The 13,906-nt window shown below is 42.6% G+C and overlaps 2 non-coding genes across 2 annotated transcripts; one reads left to right on the top strand and one right to left on the bottom strand.

Annotated features, from left to right (window-relative positions):
• The first annotated feature begins 3,682 nt into the window (after positions 1 to 3,682).
• On the top strand, positions 3,683 to 3,756 carry Trnat-ugu. The gene has a single exon. It is a non-coding gene; the product is annotated as a tRNA-Thr (tRNA).
• Positions 3,757 to 11,541: 7,785 nt separating this feature from the next.
• On the bottom strand, positions 11,542 to 11,648 carry LOC124554817. Its single transcript, XR_006968461.1, has one exon. It is a non-coding gene; the product is annotated as a U6 spliceosomal RNA (small nuclear RNA).
• Positions 11,649 to 13,906: the final 2,258 nt, after the last annotated feature.

A 13,906-nucleotide genomic window follows, 5' to 3' on the forward strand; every position in this document is an offset into this window, starting at 1 on the left:
AATCTGCTTAGGTACCAGTAGAAACTGCACTACTTTTCTTTCGGTGCCGTGTTTTGGGAATTTGCCATTGAGACCTGAAGCCTTTTTCCAAGAGCAACGAACAATCCCGCCTTTTTAGCATATTCTGATTGGAACCGCGATGTAAAGTCGTGGTAATTTTCCGTTGAATTCTATTCAAAATTTTGCCTGGTGAACGGTCATGGTGCAGGTCGGCTGTCAAACCACCTTTTTTAGTGTCATTGCGACTGGCCAAGCATCGTGCAGACTTTTAGCGTTTTCAGATTGCTCTTCTGGTTACCCACTCCGTATAAAAGAGAAGATAACGATGGCTAACAGGGGCAACTGGAATGCTTTCTGGCAACACTCTTCATGAGGACGTCGTATCGTGCTCAATAGAGTGCACTTATTAAATTTCAATTTCAGAGCGGGCTCGTTAAGAAGATCATTGGGTATATTTAAACTGACAGTTGCGAAACTATTCCTAAACGTGCACATTTTCCTTTCTTCAGTTAACGTGGATTTTTGTGATTGCATACATTGAGCTAGTATCGCGCTAAACTATTGTTCAAAAATGTTCAAATGTGTGTGATGTCTTATGGGACTTAACTGCTAAGGTCATCAGTCCCTAAGCTTACACACTACTTCACCTATATTATCCTAGGGACAAACACACACACCCATGCCCGAGGAAGGACTCGAACCTCCGCCGGGACCAGCCGCACGGTCCATGACTGCAGCGTCTCAGACCGCTCGGCTAATCCCGCGCGGCTTAAAATGTTGTTCTTCAGCGCTATCTTTAGTTGAATTGTGGACTCGAGTCTGGAAATGCTACTTGAGAAACGCTCCCTCGTATCGTGCAAAGCGAATATCTGAATGGAGGTTTTGTGTTCTTGAGCTAGGAGGGTGATATTTGTACCAGGTTATCACCGTTTCCTTACACCTCTCCAGCTGTTCATAGCTTTCGGCAAATTATCGGTAAATTTTGACTAACATTTTGATCGTTTTAATTTTACTTACGATTAGTATACGATAATTAAGGCTGAACTAACGTTTAGTATCAGTCACCACGTGGGCCCTGAGTTGATTCTGTTTCTGGTAGGAAACTGGTTTTCTAGAAGTTCTCGTCTAACTGAGAGGAACGATTACTTGTAGGAGCGTCTATATTTGCCTGTGTCAGACTTTGCAAATTTTATTACCTTTTTTTTTTTTGATGGGCTGGTTCAGGGACTGGTGTCCATTCACGATAGGTCCATATAACTGCATCATACTCAGTTTCCTGAACAGAAGTTGGGAAAAGTGCTGGTAAGTTGGGATTTATTGAAATTATGAAACCTATCAGAGATGATGTACTTAAATGTTCACCCCTTGAAACCCAACTGTAACCGTAGCGCATGCTGGTAGGTAAATGCAGCGACATTCCTCCTGTAGTTTTCGGTCGCGTGAATGATCGTGTGTTGAGAGGCTCAGAGTTTACTATGCTCTTTACACGAAGACCGAAACTGATGTAAATGTAAAGATTGCTTTGTGCTAACCCCCATTTCATCTAAAGGAACAATGATGATAGGATTTGTCACTTAATACACGGTAAGCGCTGTGAGACGAAAGAAATTTGTTAAAAACCGTGTGTTTACTGAAATATTATGTACTTTTCCTCTCACCGCATACATTTTCCGACAATTCCTATCTCCCTGTAGAATTGTGGCGCGTGAAATATGGCATCCCGGCTAAGACACAAGTTGAAAATATGATCACTATTTTTTATTTACTTAAATTTCCCATATTTCGTGACAGTACCTTTTCTGTTTGACGTTTGCAAGGCGATATTAGTCTTGGCTTCAGTTGTCTAAGTATGATTCCACAATGCATCGTTGTCGGCTGCAGAAAATGACGTGGTTCAGCGTGTTTCTCTCATTTTGGTGTTTCAAATACAGTTTCTTCCAATGTGGTTTCTTCTTTTCAGATAATACAAAAATAATAGTTAACATAATTCAAAATTATTTATGACTGCGACCTTCACATTGTTCTTCCGTCAACACACACCAAGAGTTAGCTTCCGACTCGGACTGAGTCAAAGACTACTCCAACGTCAAAGATATTTTACACAATCAGTTTCTTTGCTATTCTTCGATACATTTTCTAATAGTAATCAATATGCTTTTACTCTCAAAAACAGAAGTAAATTAACATATAATAAGACAAATTATAATAAATTCTGACAAAAATATAAGAAAACATTTTCAATTCAGTATCGACAAATACGGTAAAAAAATAACATCTCCCAGATCCATTACACGTGGCAATTCTGTTCCCCTATCTACAAGAGTCATCAAGCTCTTCAGAAGTTCCCCCAAATAATCTCTACAAATATGAATAAGGACCAAATGGACCGCTTTTAACCATATAGGTATACCAAAGATGACGTTCAGAATAGCGCGCGTTGATACCTCGCAATGCCAACACAGAATGTGGTCTCGTGGAAACCCAACACCAGAATCTGCTTGCTGTCTACGTCATTAAATTTATTGACGGTAAGAAGGAGAACGGAGTTTCAGTGCTGACGGAAAGGTGACGAAACGTTCAAATACAGTATGTTCGACAAGTATATCCTAGTTACGGTAGGAGTGGTTGGGTTGGGTTGGGTTGTTTGGGGAAGGAAACGAGACAGCGAGGTCATCGGTCTCATAGGATTTGGGAAGGACGGGGAAGAAAGTCGGCCGTGCCCTTTCAAAGGAAACATCCCGGCATTTGCCTGGAGTTATTTTGGGAAATCACGGAAAACCTAAATCAGGATGGCCGGACGCGGGATTGAACCGTCGTCCTCCCGAATGCGAGTCCAGTGTGCTAACCACTACGCCACCTCACTCGGTACGGTAGGAGGGATCCACTGGTGAGGAGAATTCTATTCCACTGTCTGGCAGAAAGAAGAGAAACCACACTGTACACAATAAATATCCCAGTGACGATATCCATAAGTGTTTCACTAGGGATCAATCTCTGTAGGGTCACGAACATCAAGATCGACTTACAAAAAAACAATAGCTTTTGTAGCACAGAACAACGCATCACCGCCAGCAAGGAGACTATGGAAAATGTATTTTTTGCTCGATTTGGGCTTAAGACGGTAGCAGAATAAACGAAGCAACATATGCGACAGAGATTATTTAATTTCAAGAAAGATATTACATTCGATTTTTACAAAAAAATTGAAGTATCAGTCGCGCTTTTCATCTGTGTCCTCGGTGTCTCAGATGGATAGAGCATCTGTCATGTAAGCAGGAGATCCCGGGTTCGAGTCCCGATCGGGGCACACATTTCCAGCTGTCCACGTCGAGGTACATCAACAACACCTGTCGGCAGCTGAGGGTTTCAATTAATTATCATTTATTCTAGAGAAGCTGCACGGTCATCAATGGTATCTATTCTTTCGAGAACATATATATATATATATATATATATATATATATATATATATATATAGGCTACCCAGGCATTGACCTTCGTCTGTGCGAATGCGCACAGGTTGCCCGAACTTTTACGGGAATCGTCAGTGTGCGCGAGTAATGAGTGGATGGGCATATATCTATTAGGAACATTATGTACGTAGATTGTGGACAGTTGAGAATGTGGGTCTCACGGGAGGCGTGCACGGTATAAGCCCCGGTAGTTGCGCTATTCATCTGTGTCCTCGGTGGCTCAGGTGGATAGAGCGTCTGCCATGTAAGCAGGAGATTCCGGGTTCGAGTCCCGGTCGGGGCACCCATTTTCGGCTGTCCACATCGAGGTATATCAACAACACCTGTTGGCAGCTGAGGGTATTAATTAATTATCATCGAATTATCAGGATTAAAATATTCAGACGAAACATAGATTCAGTTTCGAGCACATCCTGTTGTCATTGGTTCTACTGATTAATACCATTTATGTCACGTATCACTTTCATGTTCATTGCAGTTCTTTAGGACACTACCTTACCGGTAGGCCTAGAAACCCGATTCATAGCTAATTAGCAAGTTCTGCTTCTGTATGTGAAAGAACTGGCAGCCAACAGTTCATAGAAAGGGAACGAGTCACTAAATGTTTGAAGATGCAGGGAGGTCTACTTGAACACCTACTTTGAAGCGCACGTAAGCATTGTGAATGATATACTGCCACTGGTAACGTATTTAAAACATTACAACTGGCCCCTTTATTGAATATACATGCACTCATACAAGCACACATATCTAACGGTGGAAGGCCGTGCAGAACACACGCTGCCGCCACCAGCTGCCATCATTCCTTTCTGATTTGTGCTCGCTTCCTCCAGATGTCTTCATTCCCCAGGGTTGCCAGGTTCGGGTCAAGTCGTCCATCCAGCGCTGCCTTGATCGTCCTATACGACGTCTGGCATCTGGTTCCTCCTCAAGTGTTTTCTTCATCTGTCTTTCTGTGTGTGAAATCTTATGGGACATAACTGCTAAGGTCATCAGTCCCTAAGCTTACACACTACGTAACCTAAACCATCCTAAGGACAAACACACACACCCACGCCCGAGGGAGGACTCGAACCTCCGCCGGGATCAGCCGCACAGACCATGACTGCAGCGCCCCAGACCACTCGGCTAACCTCGCGCCGCTCATCTGTCTTTCTTCAGACATACGGGCTACATGGCACGTCCATAGGATTCTTTTGCTCTTCAGCTGATGTGTGATTGTTGGTCGTTACACGAGAAATTCCTCCTTCTTTCTCCTTCTCCCTTATCTAATATCGCTCCCCATATCTTCCTCATTACTCTTCTTTCAAATATTAATAGTTCCTACTTTTCTCGTCTAGTCATGCTCCAGATTTCTGAACTGTACATGATTGATGGGCCAATCAATCTATTATATATTCTCAGTATTTGCTGACACGCATTTAATTCCCACTCCTGTTCAAATGGTTCAAATAGCTCTGAGCACTATGGGACTCAACATCTGAGGTCATAAGTCCCCTACAACTTAGAGCTACTTAAACCTAACTAACCTAAGGACATCACACACATCCATGCCCCAGGCAGGATTCGAACCTGCGACCGTAGCGGTCACGCGGTTCCAGACTGAAGCGCCTAGAACCGCTCGGCCACACCGGCCGGCCTCCACTGCTGTTCTTTCCATGATGCCTATTTTGGGCTGTTGTTGCTGATAAACCAAGATCCCAAGTGGTGAACTTTCTCGAAACTAATACCATCCATCTGAAGCAATTCTTCCTGCTCTTGTGTTCTTCCTAATCGTATGAACTGCGTTTTATCTAGTTTCACCCTTATCACCAACTTCCATGCTTAGGTGTCCATTCGCTGCTATATTTCCCTCAACTCATGTCCCTGCGTGGTAACATTTCTCTCGACTGATGGTTTGGTTCACTTATCAAAACTATATCATTTTCTTATGCGACACTACCTAACTTGCCATCCATATGTACTCCTGCCACTCCTGTTGCCTACATTCCCCTCTTACTTTCTCTAAGATGACGCAGCATCTAAGAGAGCATCTTCTGGTCTGAGGTATGTCTCAATCCCCAACATTTCCGACGTGACCCTTCGAAAACACCGAATGGGGTAGTGCAGTGGTCAGAATACTGAGCTCCATACGGGAGGACGACGGTTCAAACCAGAGTCCGGCCATACTGATTTAAGTTTTCCGTGATTTCCCTAAATCATTTAAGGCAAATGCTGGATGGTTCCTTCGACAGCGGACGTCCGATTTTCTTCCCCGTCCTTCCCTAACCCGAGTTTGTAATGACCTCGGTGTCGACGGGCCGTTATAGACTATTCCACTCCTCCTCCTCTCTCGGAAACACGCTTCTGCCCTTGAGAGAGCCATATAAGTTGGCACCATTCTCAAAAAATGGTTCAAATGGCTCTGAGCACTATGGGACTTAACATCTTAGGTCATCAGTCTCCTAGAACTTAGAACTACTTAAACCTAACTAACCTAAGCATGTGACACACACCCATGCCCGAGGCAGGATTCGAACCTGCTACCGTAGTGGTCGCGCTGTTCCAGACTGTAGCGCCTAGAACCGCACGGCCACCACAGCCGGCGCACCATTCTCATATTCTGAATCTACACAGTGTATTGTATAGGCAATTTCTGTGGGTGCTGACGAATATGCGTTGAAAATCGACGAACAGATGTCGTATCGTATTCCCAGTGCTTTTCCAACAACTGTCACACGGTGAAAAAGTCGATCGGTATGGTCGAAGGACACCTTGGTATTCCTGCATGTTGTTCTGTACGGATAGCTTTAATTTAATGAGGATAATGGTAGACATTACCTTACGGATTACATTCAGCCAGCTCATGCCTCTGTAATTACCAAATTCCATTTTGTTTCCCGTCTTGTATATCCTGCACATTATGGCCAATTTCCATTCTTCTGCCAATTTCCCATTCTTCCATACCTGCCAGATCAGTTTATATATCTCTAAGTGCAAATTCTCGCCTCCCTCTTAGATTAACTCTTCTGCTATTCTGTTCTGCCCTGGGACCTTGTTTCTGAGTATTTTAATTGCACCCTTCACAACTTTTTCAGCCACTTTCCATTCCTTATCGCCTCACCTTTGCTCCGAGATATTTGCAGGAAGCATCTGATCTGAATTCTGAGAAGTACTATCTCCATTTTTTCTTTGTCAATTATCAGGTCCTTGTTCTTATCTCTAAAGAAAAGTGTTTTGCTCTGAAATCCACATTTACGAATTTTGACGCATTGGAAAAATTGTCTTCAATTGTTGTGGCTCTCTGAGTCCACTTGTTCCAATAAACTGGTTACATATATCCTCTTCTGTGCTCTCAGAATTCGCATCTTCTCGTTCCTGTTGAGAAAATGCGCCTTTTCTGTTCATTCTCCCTGTCAGCCAGTCACTTTTTCCTCATCTTCCTTCTGTTTTCTGTAGCTTTCTCACATGTCTCGTTGAACCATTTTCTCTTCTTAATTCTCTTCTCTCTTCACAATGTATCCTCCGTTACACTAGTCCTCCACGTTCTCTCTTGCTTCCAGGTTTTGTACAGACTCAAAATGGTTTCTGATTTATGTAGCATATTTTTTTTATTGCACTTCTCGCAGTTTCCAACATTCAAAAAGATTCTGTTGTCCGCTTCTTCTTTTTATGCATGCAAGTGAATATCGTTTTACAATAGAGAATATATATATATATATATATATATATATATATATATATATATGTGTGTGTGTGTGTGTGTGTGTGTGTGTGTGTGTGTGTGTGTGTGTGTGTGTGTGTGTAAAATCTCCACATTGATGTTTTTCTTTTATTTCCCTTTTTGCAGAAAATTCAACTAATTATTGAGCTTTATGAATATTTTTCTACACCCTATAAAGGAACAGTTACGGAGTTCGACACAATCCACTATGGAAAAATTCATTTCATGAGTATTTCTGAAATGTCTGACAAATAACGATTACGCTTAGCCATTAAAAAACCGAGGTTGTAAGACATGTATAACATGTGTGCTACAGATTAGTGGACGAATTCCCCTCTTGTGCCAAGCTCTTCATCTCAAAGTATCACTTGCAACCTGTGTGAATTATTTGCTGGATGTATTCCGATCTCTGTCTTCCTCTACAGTAATTGCCCTCTACAGCTCCCTCTAGTACTACGGAAGTTATTCCCTCACGTCTTAACAGACATCCTACCATCCTGTCTCTTCTCCTTATCAGTGTTTTCCACATATTCCTTTCCTCTCCGATTCTGTGTAGAACCTGCTCCCTAACCTTATCAGTCCACATAATTTTCAACTTTCGTCTGAAGCACCACATCTCAAATGCTTAGATTCTCCCTCTTGGTTGTTGTACATATTGTATATGACCCGTCTCTCCCTGCAGTTTACCCCTACTTTTTTCAGAATTTCGAACATCTTGCACCATTTTACACTACTGGCCATTAAAATTGCTACACCAAGAAGAGATGCAGATGACAAACGGGTATTCATTGGACAAATATATTATACTAGAACTGACATGTGATTATATTTTCACGCAATTTGGGTGCATAGATCCTGAGAAATCAATACCCAGATCAACCACCTCTGGACGTAATAACGGCCTTGATACGCATGGGCATTGAGTCAAACAGAGCTTGGATGGCGTGTACAGGTACAGCTGCCCATGCAGCTTCAACACGATACTACAGTTCATCAACGAGTACTGACTGGCGTATTGTGACGAGCCAGTAGCTCGGCCACCGTTCACCACACGTTTTCAATTGGTGAGAGATCTGGAGAATGTGCGGTCCAGGGCAGCAGTCGAACATTTTCTGTATCCTGAAAGGGCTGTACGGGACCTGCAACATGCGGTCAGCATTATGCTGCGAAATGTAGGGTTTCGCAGGGATCGAATGAAGGGTAGAGCCAAGGATCGTAACACATCTGAAATGTAGCGTCCACTGTTCAAAGTGCCGTCAATGCGAACAAGAGGTGACCGAGACTTGTAACCAATGGCACCCCATACCATCACGCCGGGTGATAAGCCAGTATGGCGATGACGAATACACGCTTCCAATGTGCGTTCACCGCGATGTCGCCAAACACGGATGTGACCATGATGATGCTGTAAACAGAACCTGGATTCATCCGAAAAAATTACGTTTTGCCATTCGTGCAACCAGGTTCGTTGTTGAGTACACCATCGCAGGCGCTCCTGTCTGTGATGCAGCGTCGATGGTAACGGCGGTCGTGGTCTGCGAGTGATAGTCCATGCTGCTGCAAATGTCGTCCAACTGTTCGTGCAGATGGTTGTTGTCTTGCAAAAGTCCCCATCTGTTGGCTCAGGGATCGAGACGTAGCTGCACGATCCGTTACAGCCATGCGGATAAGATGGCTGTCATCTCGACTGCTAGTGATACGAGGCCGTTGGGATCCAGCACGGCGTTCCGTATTACCCTCTTGAAACCACCGATTCCATACTCTGCTAACAGTCAATGGATCTCGACCAACGCGAGCAGCAAAGTCGCGATACCATAAACCGCAATCGTCATCGGCTTCAATCCGACCTTTATCGAAGTCGGAAACGTGATGGTACAGATTTCTCCTCCTTACACGATGCATCATTACAACGTTTCACCAGTCAACGCCGGTCAAATGCTGTTTGTGTATGAGAAATTGGTTGGAAACTTTCCTCATGTCAGCACGTTGTATGTGTCGCCACCGGCACCAACCTTGCGTAAATGCTCTGAAAAGATAATCATTTGCATATCACAGTATTTTCTTCCTGTCGGTTAAATTTCGCGTCTGTAGCACGTCATTTTCGTAGTGTAGCAGTTTTAATGGCCAGTAGTGTATAATTCAGATTTTTCTATCATGCTAAATACCTTCTCAGTAGCAAGCTATCTTACATCCATTTCAAAAAAATGGTTCAAATGGCTATGAGCACTATGGGACTTAACATCTGTGGTCATCAGTCCCCTAGAACGTAGAACTACTTAAACCTAACTAACCTAAGGACATCACAGACATCCATGCCCGAGGCAGGATTCGAACCTGCGGACTGAGCGCCCAGATACATCCATTTCAAATCTCATTTTTAAACACAAATTTTATCAACACTAGACTAACGATATTCAGATGAAGCAGTTCCTGCATCTTCAGCTGCTGCCAAAAATACGCTACGAAGCGAAGAGGTTCGGGACTGTCTAGTCAGTCAAGCACGAAGAATGGTACGCTATGGTTCACGTTACAGGTCGCACAATTGAGATCTCGGTCTCGCGCCATGTCAAACTGTAGTAAACAGTCGCACTCTGTGTGAAAAACAAAGAAGTGTAAAGTAAAAGTTTATATTACTGTTTGTGAATATAATTTCCCCAAGACACTTAATGTAATAGTCGTGATGGTTTCTAACATGAAGTGTGGATCGTGTGACTTCGTAGGATTATACTGACTGCAGTTACGTTGCTTTACCTGCAAAGTGTTTCGTGTGATGAGTAAATAACGAAAATCATTTGGTATTCAGAATTTCGAAATCAGTAAATCATTTTGTAGAACTGAGAGCCTTAGTGTGCTGGCGTAAGCTGCTACCAGTATAGCGGTCGGCAAAGACGTAGCGAGAAGATAGATAGTAGGCGCTGGCTTAAGCGTGCCTATCACGAGAGAGGTCACGGACAAACCGACAAGCAACGCGCCACCAATTCCCTCTAGACAGCAAGTACTTTGGCCACCGCCGCTGACCGGAAGACCTCACTAACTCACAAGGGGAGGCCACGACGTTTGGAACGCGGATTTACTGCAAACTTCGTTCATTCGTAGTACTCCGTGAGGACAACAAAGTGTGTAAGCTTTAGCAAGTACTTCTCAAGCGTTATTGAGAAAATCGTAAGATAATTTTGGTCATCAAATAGATACCTGTGCGTGGCAATTTCTACGATAAAGCAGCGGCAGCGGAGTGGTTGGCGTTCAAGCCCCGTAATCGCTGGATCGAATCTCGTTCGTCAGTTTTTTTTTATATTTTCAACACAGTCATTTTCTTTACTATTAATATTACAATTGATATAATGGGGAAAATACGTGTAATCGGATGAACGTTTATTAAATTTTCAATGTTATTTGACAGTCTACAAATTTTTACTATCACAAATAATATAATATTCATAACTATCGACTAGTACACGACCATACGCATGAAGTGATACTGAAAGTGTATGCTTGTCCGTGTGTTCAAAATTGTTCGTATTTAATCGAAAGAGAACGAGAAATTGCTTCTCGTGGAGACGCCATTAAAATACACTCGATACTGCATGACCAATTATCAGCGCCGATATTTAAGGAAATGCTGCGATATGCATGGTTTGCTTCCAAATTAACGGCTGAAAAAGGAGTTTTTGAAAATATTAACGTGGTTTGTTTTTCCACGGAAAACCTCAAAAGACCTGGCGTATGCGGAAACATAGCATTTATTCAATGCAGCTGGTGCGGTTTAGCTTTATGTTTTCCATTTGTTTTAGGAAAAATACCATCCTGCAACTTGTTCTCGTAATGGCGAAAGCGACGATTAATTCTACATCTTTCGAAAGCCGTCCGTTCCGGTCAAAACTTGCAGGTAACAAGTCGTTTCGGGCTCCTTCCAGGTATAGGGGACTTCTCAAATCACGGACAAGCACACATTTTCAGTATCACTTTATGCGTTTGGTTGATTACTAGTCGATAGTTATGAATATTATATTATTTGTGATAGTAAAAATTTGTAGACTGTCAAATAACATTATAAATTTAATATAAGTTCATCCGATTACATGTATTTTTCCCACTGTATCAATTGTAAAATAAATAATAATGAAGAGGACTGTTGAAAAAAAAAGTGACCAACGGGATTCGATCCAACGATCTAGCGATTAAGAGGCTTGAACGCTAACAACTTTTTTTTTAAATATCATTCTGTTCGCTTTTGTTCGTTGCATCCGTTCCGAGCGGACGTCGCAAGACACCCATTTAAGTTCGTCGTTGAACGATTAACTCAGTTACTTTATTAGAGAGGGCAGCTAACACTCTGACGGAACACACTGAGCTATCGTGCCGGCAAAAAATGTGGAACGCTTCACGATTTTGCGTGTCATCCTTGTGCAGGGGCCATGCTAATCTTCTTTGTATCGTTCCAATTTTAGTATATGTACCGCCGAAGCGAGTAAATTCGGCTGCCGCCGCTTCCTCATACAAATGGCCGCGCACATGTATATATTTGAAACCTAAATTATCTTGAGATATTGTCAATAACGCTTGACAAGTACGCGCTACTGCTTACACATTTTGTTGTCCTCACGAAGTTTGCAGTAAATCCGCGTTCCAAACGTCGTGGGCTCCCCTTGTCAGTCACTCTGACGCATTACCTCGCACTCCATTTTGGCGTCTGTCAGTACAGATTACTGTTCGTAGTGGGAGTTGTACCTTTCCAGCAGTGTGGTTAAAGTTTATAATAGCTAAATTACCGATATTGTTTGCAGGAACACTATTACGGATGGGCTTGTACAACATGTGGACTCTATTAAAGTTGAATAGCAGCTGTCTTTTCATGTAAATAAAGAACGGTGTTAATCCATATGTTGCAGAAGTAGGATACCAGTACCGATAACATGCTTGTCTCCTACGGTAGAAGACATTATAATGGCACGAGGACGCCACATTCAGCCATATCACCAGATATTTTTCAGCCTCTTCCCGAGCACGATGAAATCATGACAAGAGCACTACATCTGCGGAGTGACAAGGACATGTATAACAGATGTTAGGAGTATTTCAGAATCTCTGTGTTCTACCTTTATGTGGCAGGACATATCTAGGTCCCTTGCATATACTGCACCTCAAGCGCATATGTTATTCGCGACAACGCGGAGGACGCAAGGTGCACAAGATAATGAATCGTCACATTCAAAGATTAGCTCAGTTAACTCTCGATCGGACAGGAATCCCACAACTTCTCTTCTTTATCGTTCGTTAATTTTCTTTCATTTTTACCGCCGGAGTTACTAAATAAAGTTTTCGTAACTCCTTCACGAAAGAAGACGAAGTAAATATTGCAGAATTCCAAACCAGAACAGCTGTTAGCATGAGTGTGATAAAAGTAGGTATGTTAGGTGTTGTGAAACAACTCAAATGACTTAAGAAAGGAAAGTCTTCCAGTCCAAATGGTATACCAATCAGGTTCCTTTCAGAGTATGCACACACAATAGCGCCTTTCATAGCAATCGTATACAACCGCTCACTTGACGAAAGGTCTGTTCCTAAATACTGGGAAGTAGCACAGGTCATACCAATATTTAAGAAAGGAAATAGGAGTAACACATTGAATTACAGACCCACATCACTAACCTCAATTTGCAGTAGGGTTTTGGAGTCTATACGGTACTCGAACATTATGAATCACCTTGAAGAAAATGACTTGTTGATACATAACCAACACGGATTCTGAAAATATCGTTCCTGGCCGGCCGGCCGAAGTGGCCGTGCGGTTAAAGGCGCTGCAGTCTGGAACCGCAAGACCGCTACGGTCGCATGTTCGAATCCTGCCTCTGGCATGGATGTTTGTGATGTCCTTAGGTTAGTTAGGTTTAACTAGTTCTAAGTTCTAGGGGACTAATGACCTCAGCAGTTGAGTCCCATAGTGCTCAGAGCCATTTGAACCATCTTTATTCCCATGCAGTAATGAGTGCTGTCCTCAAGGGATCTCAGATCGATTCCATATTCCTAGATTTCCAGAAGGCTTTCGATATGGAGTATCGTCTCAGTTGTGTGACTGGATTCATGATTTCCTCTCAGAGAGGTCACAGTTCGTAGTGATAGACGGTAAATCATCGAGTAGAACAGGAGTGATATCTGGCGTTCCACGAGGTAGTGTCATAGGCCCTCTGCCGTTCCTGATTTACATAAATGATCTAGGTGATAATCTGAGCAGCCACCTTAGATTTTTTTAGATGACTCTGTAATTTACCGTCTAGTAAAATCATCAGACGATCAGTTCCAATTACAAAATGATCTAGAGAGAATTTCTGTATGGTGCGAAATGTGGCAATTGGCACTAAACAAAGAACAGTACTAAGTCATCCACATGGGTACTAAAAGAAATCCGATAAATTTTGGGTATACGATAAATCTCACAAAACTAATGGTTGTGAGTTCGACTAAATACCTAGGAATTACAATGACGAGCAACTTAAATTGGAAAGACCACATAGATAATACTGTGGGGAAGGCGAAACAAAGACTGCGCTTTGTTGGCAGAACACTTAGAAGAAGCGACAAATCCCCTAAAGAAACAGCCTGTATTACACTTGTCCGTCCTCTGCTGGAATATTGCTACGATGTGTGGGATCCTTACCAGGTATAATTGTTTGAGGACATCGAAAAAGTGCAAAGAAGGCCAGCTCGTTTCGTGTTATCGCGCAATAGGAGT

The sequence above is a fragment of the Schistocerca americana genome, chromosome 1 (assembly GCF_021461395.2).
Source record: "Schistocerca americana isolate TAMUIC-IGC-003095 chromosome 1, iqSchAmer2.1, whole genome shotgun sequence".
NCBI classification, from domain to species: domain Eukaryota; kingdom Metazoa; phylum Arthropoda; class Insecta; order Orthoptera; family Acrididae; genus Schistocerca; species Schistocerca americana.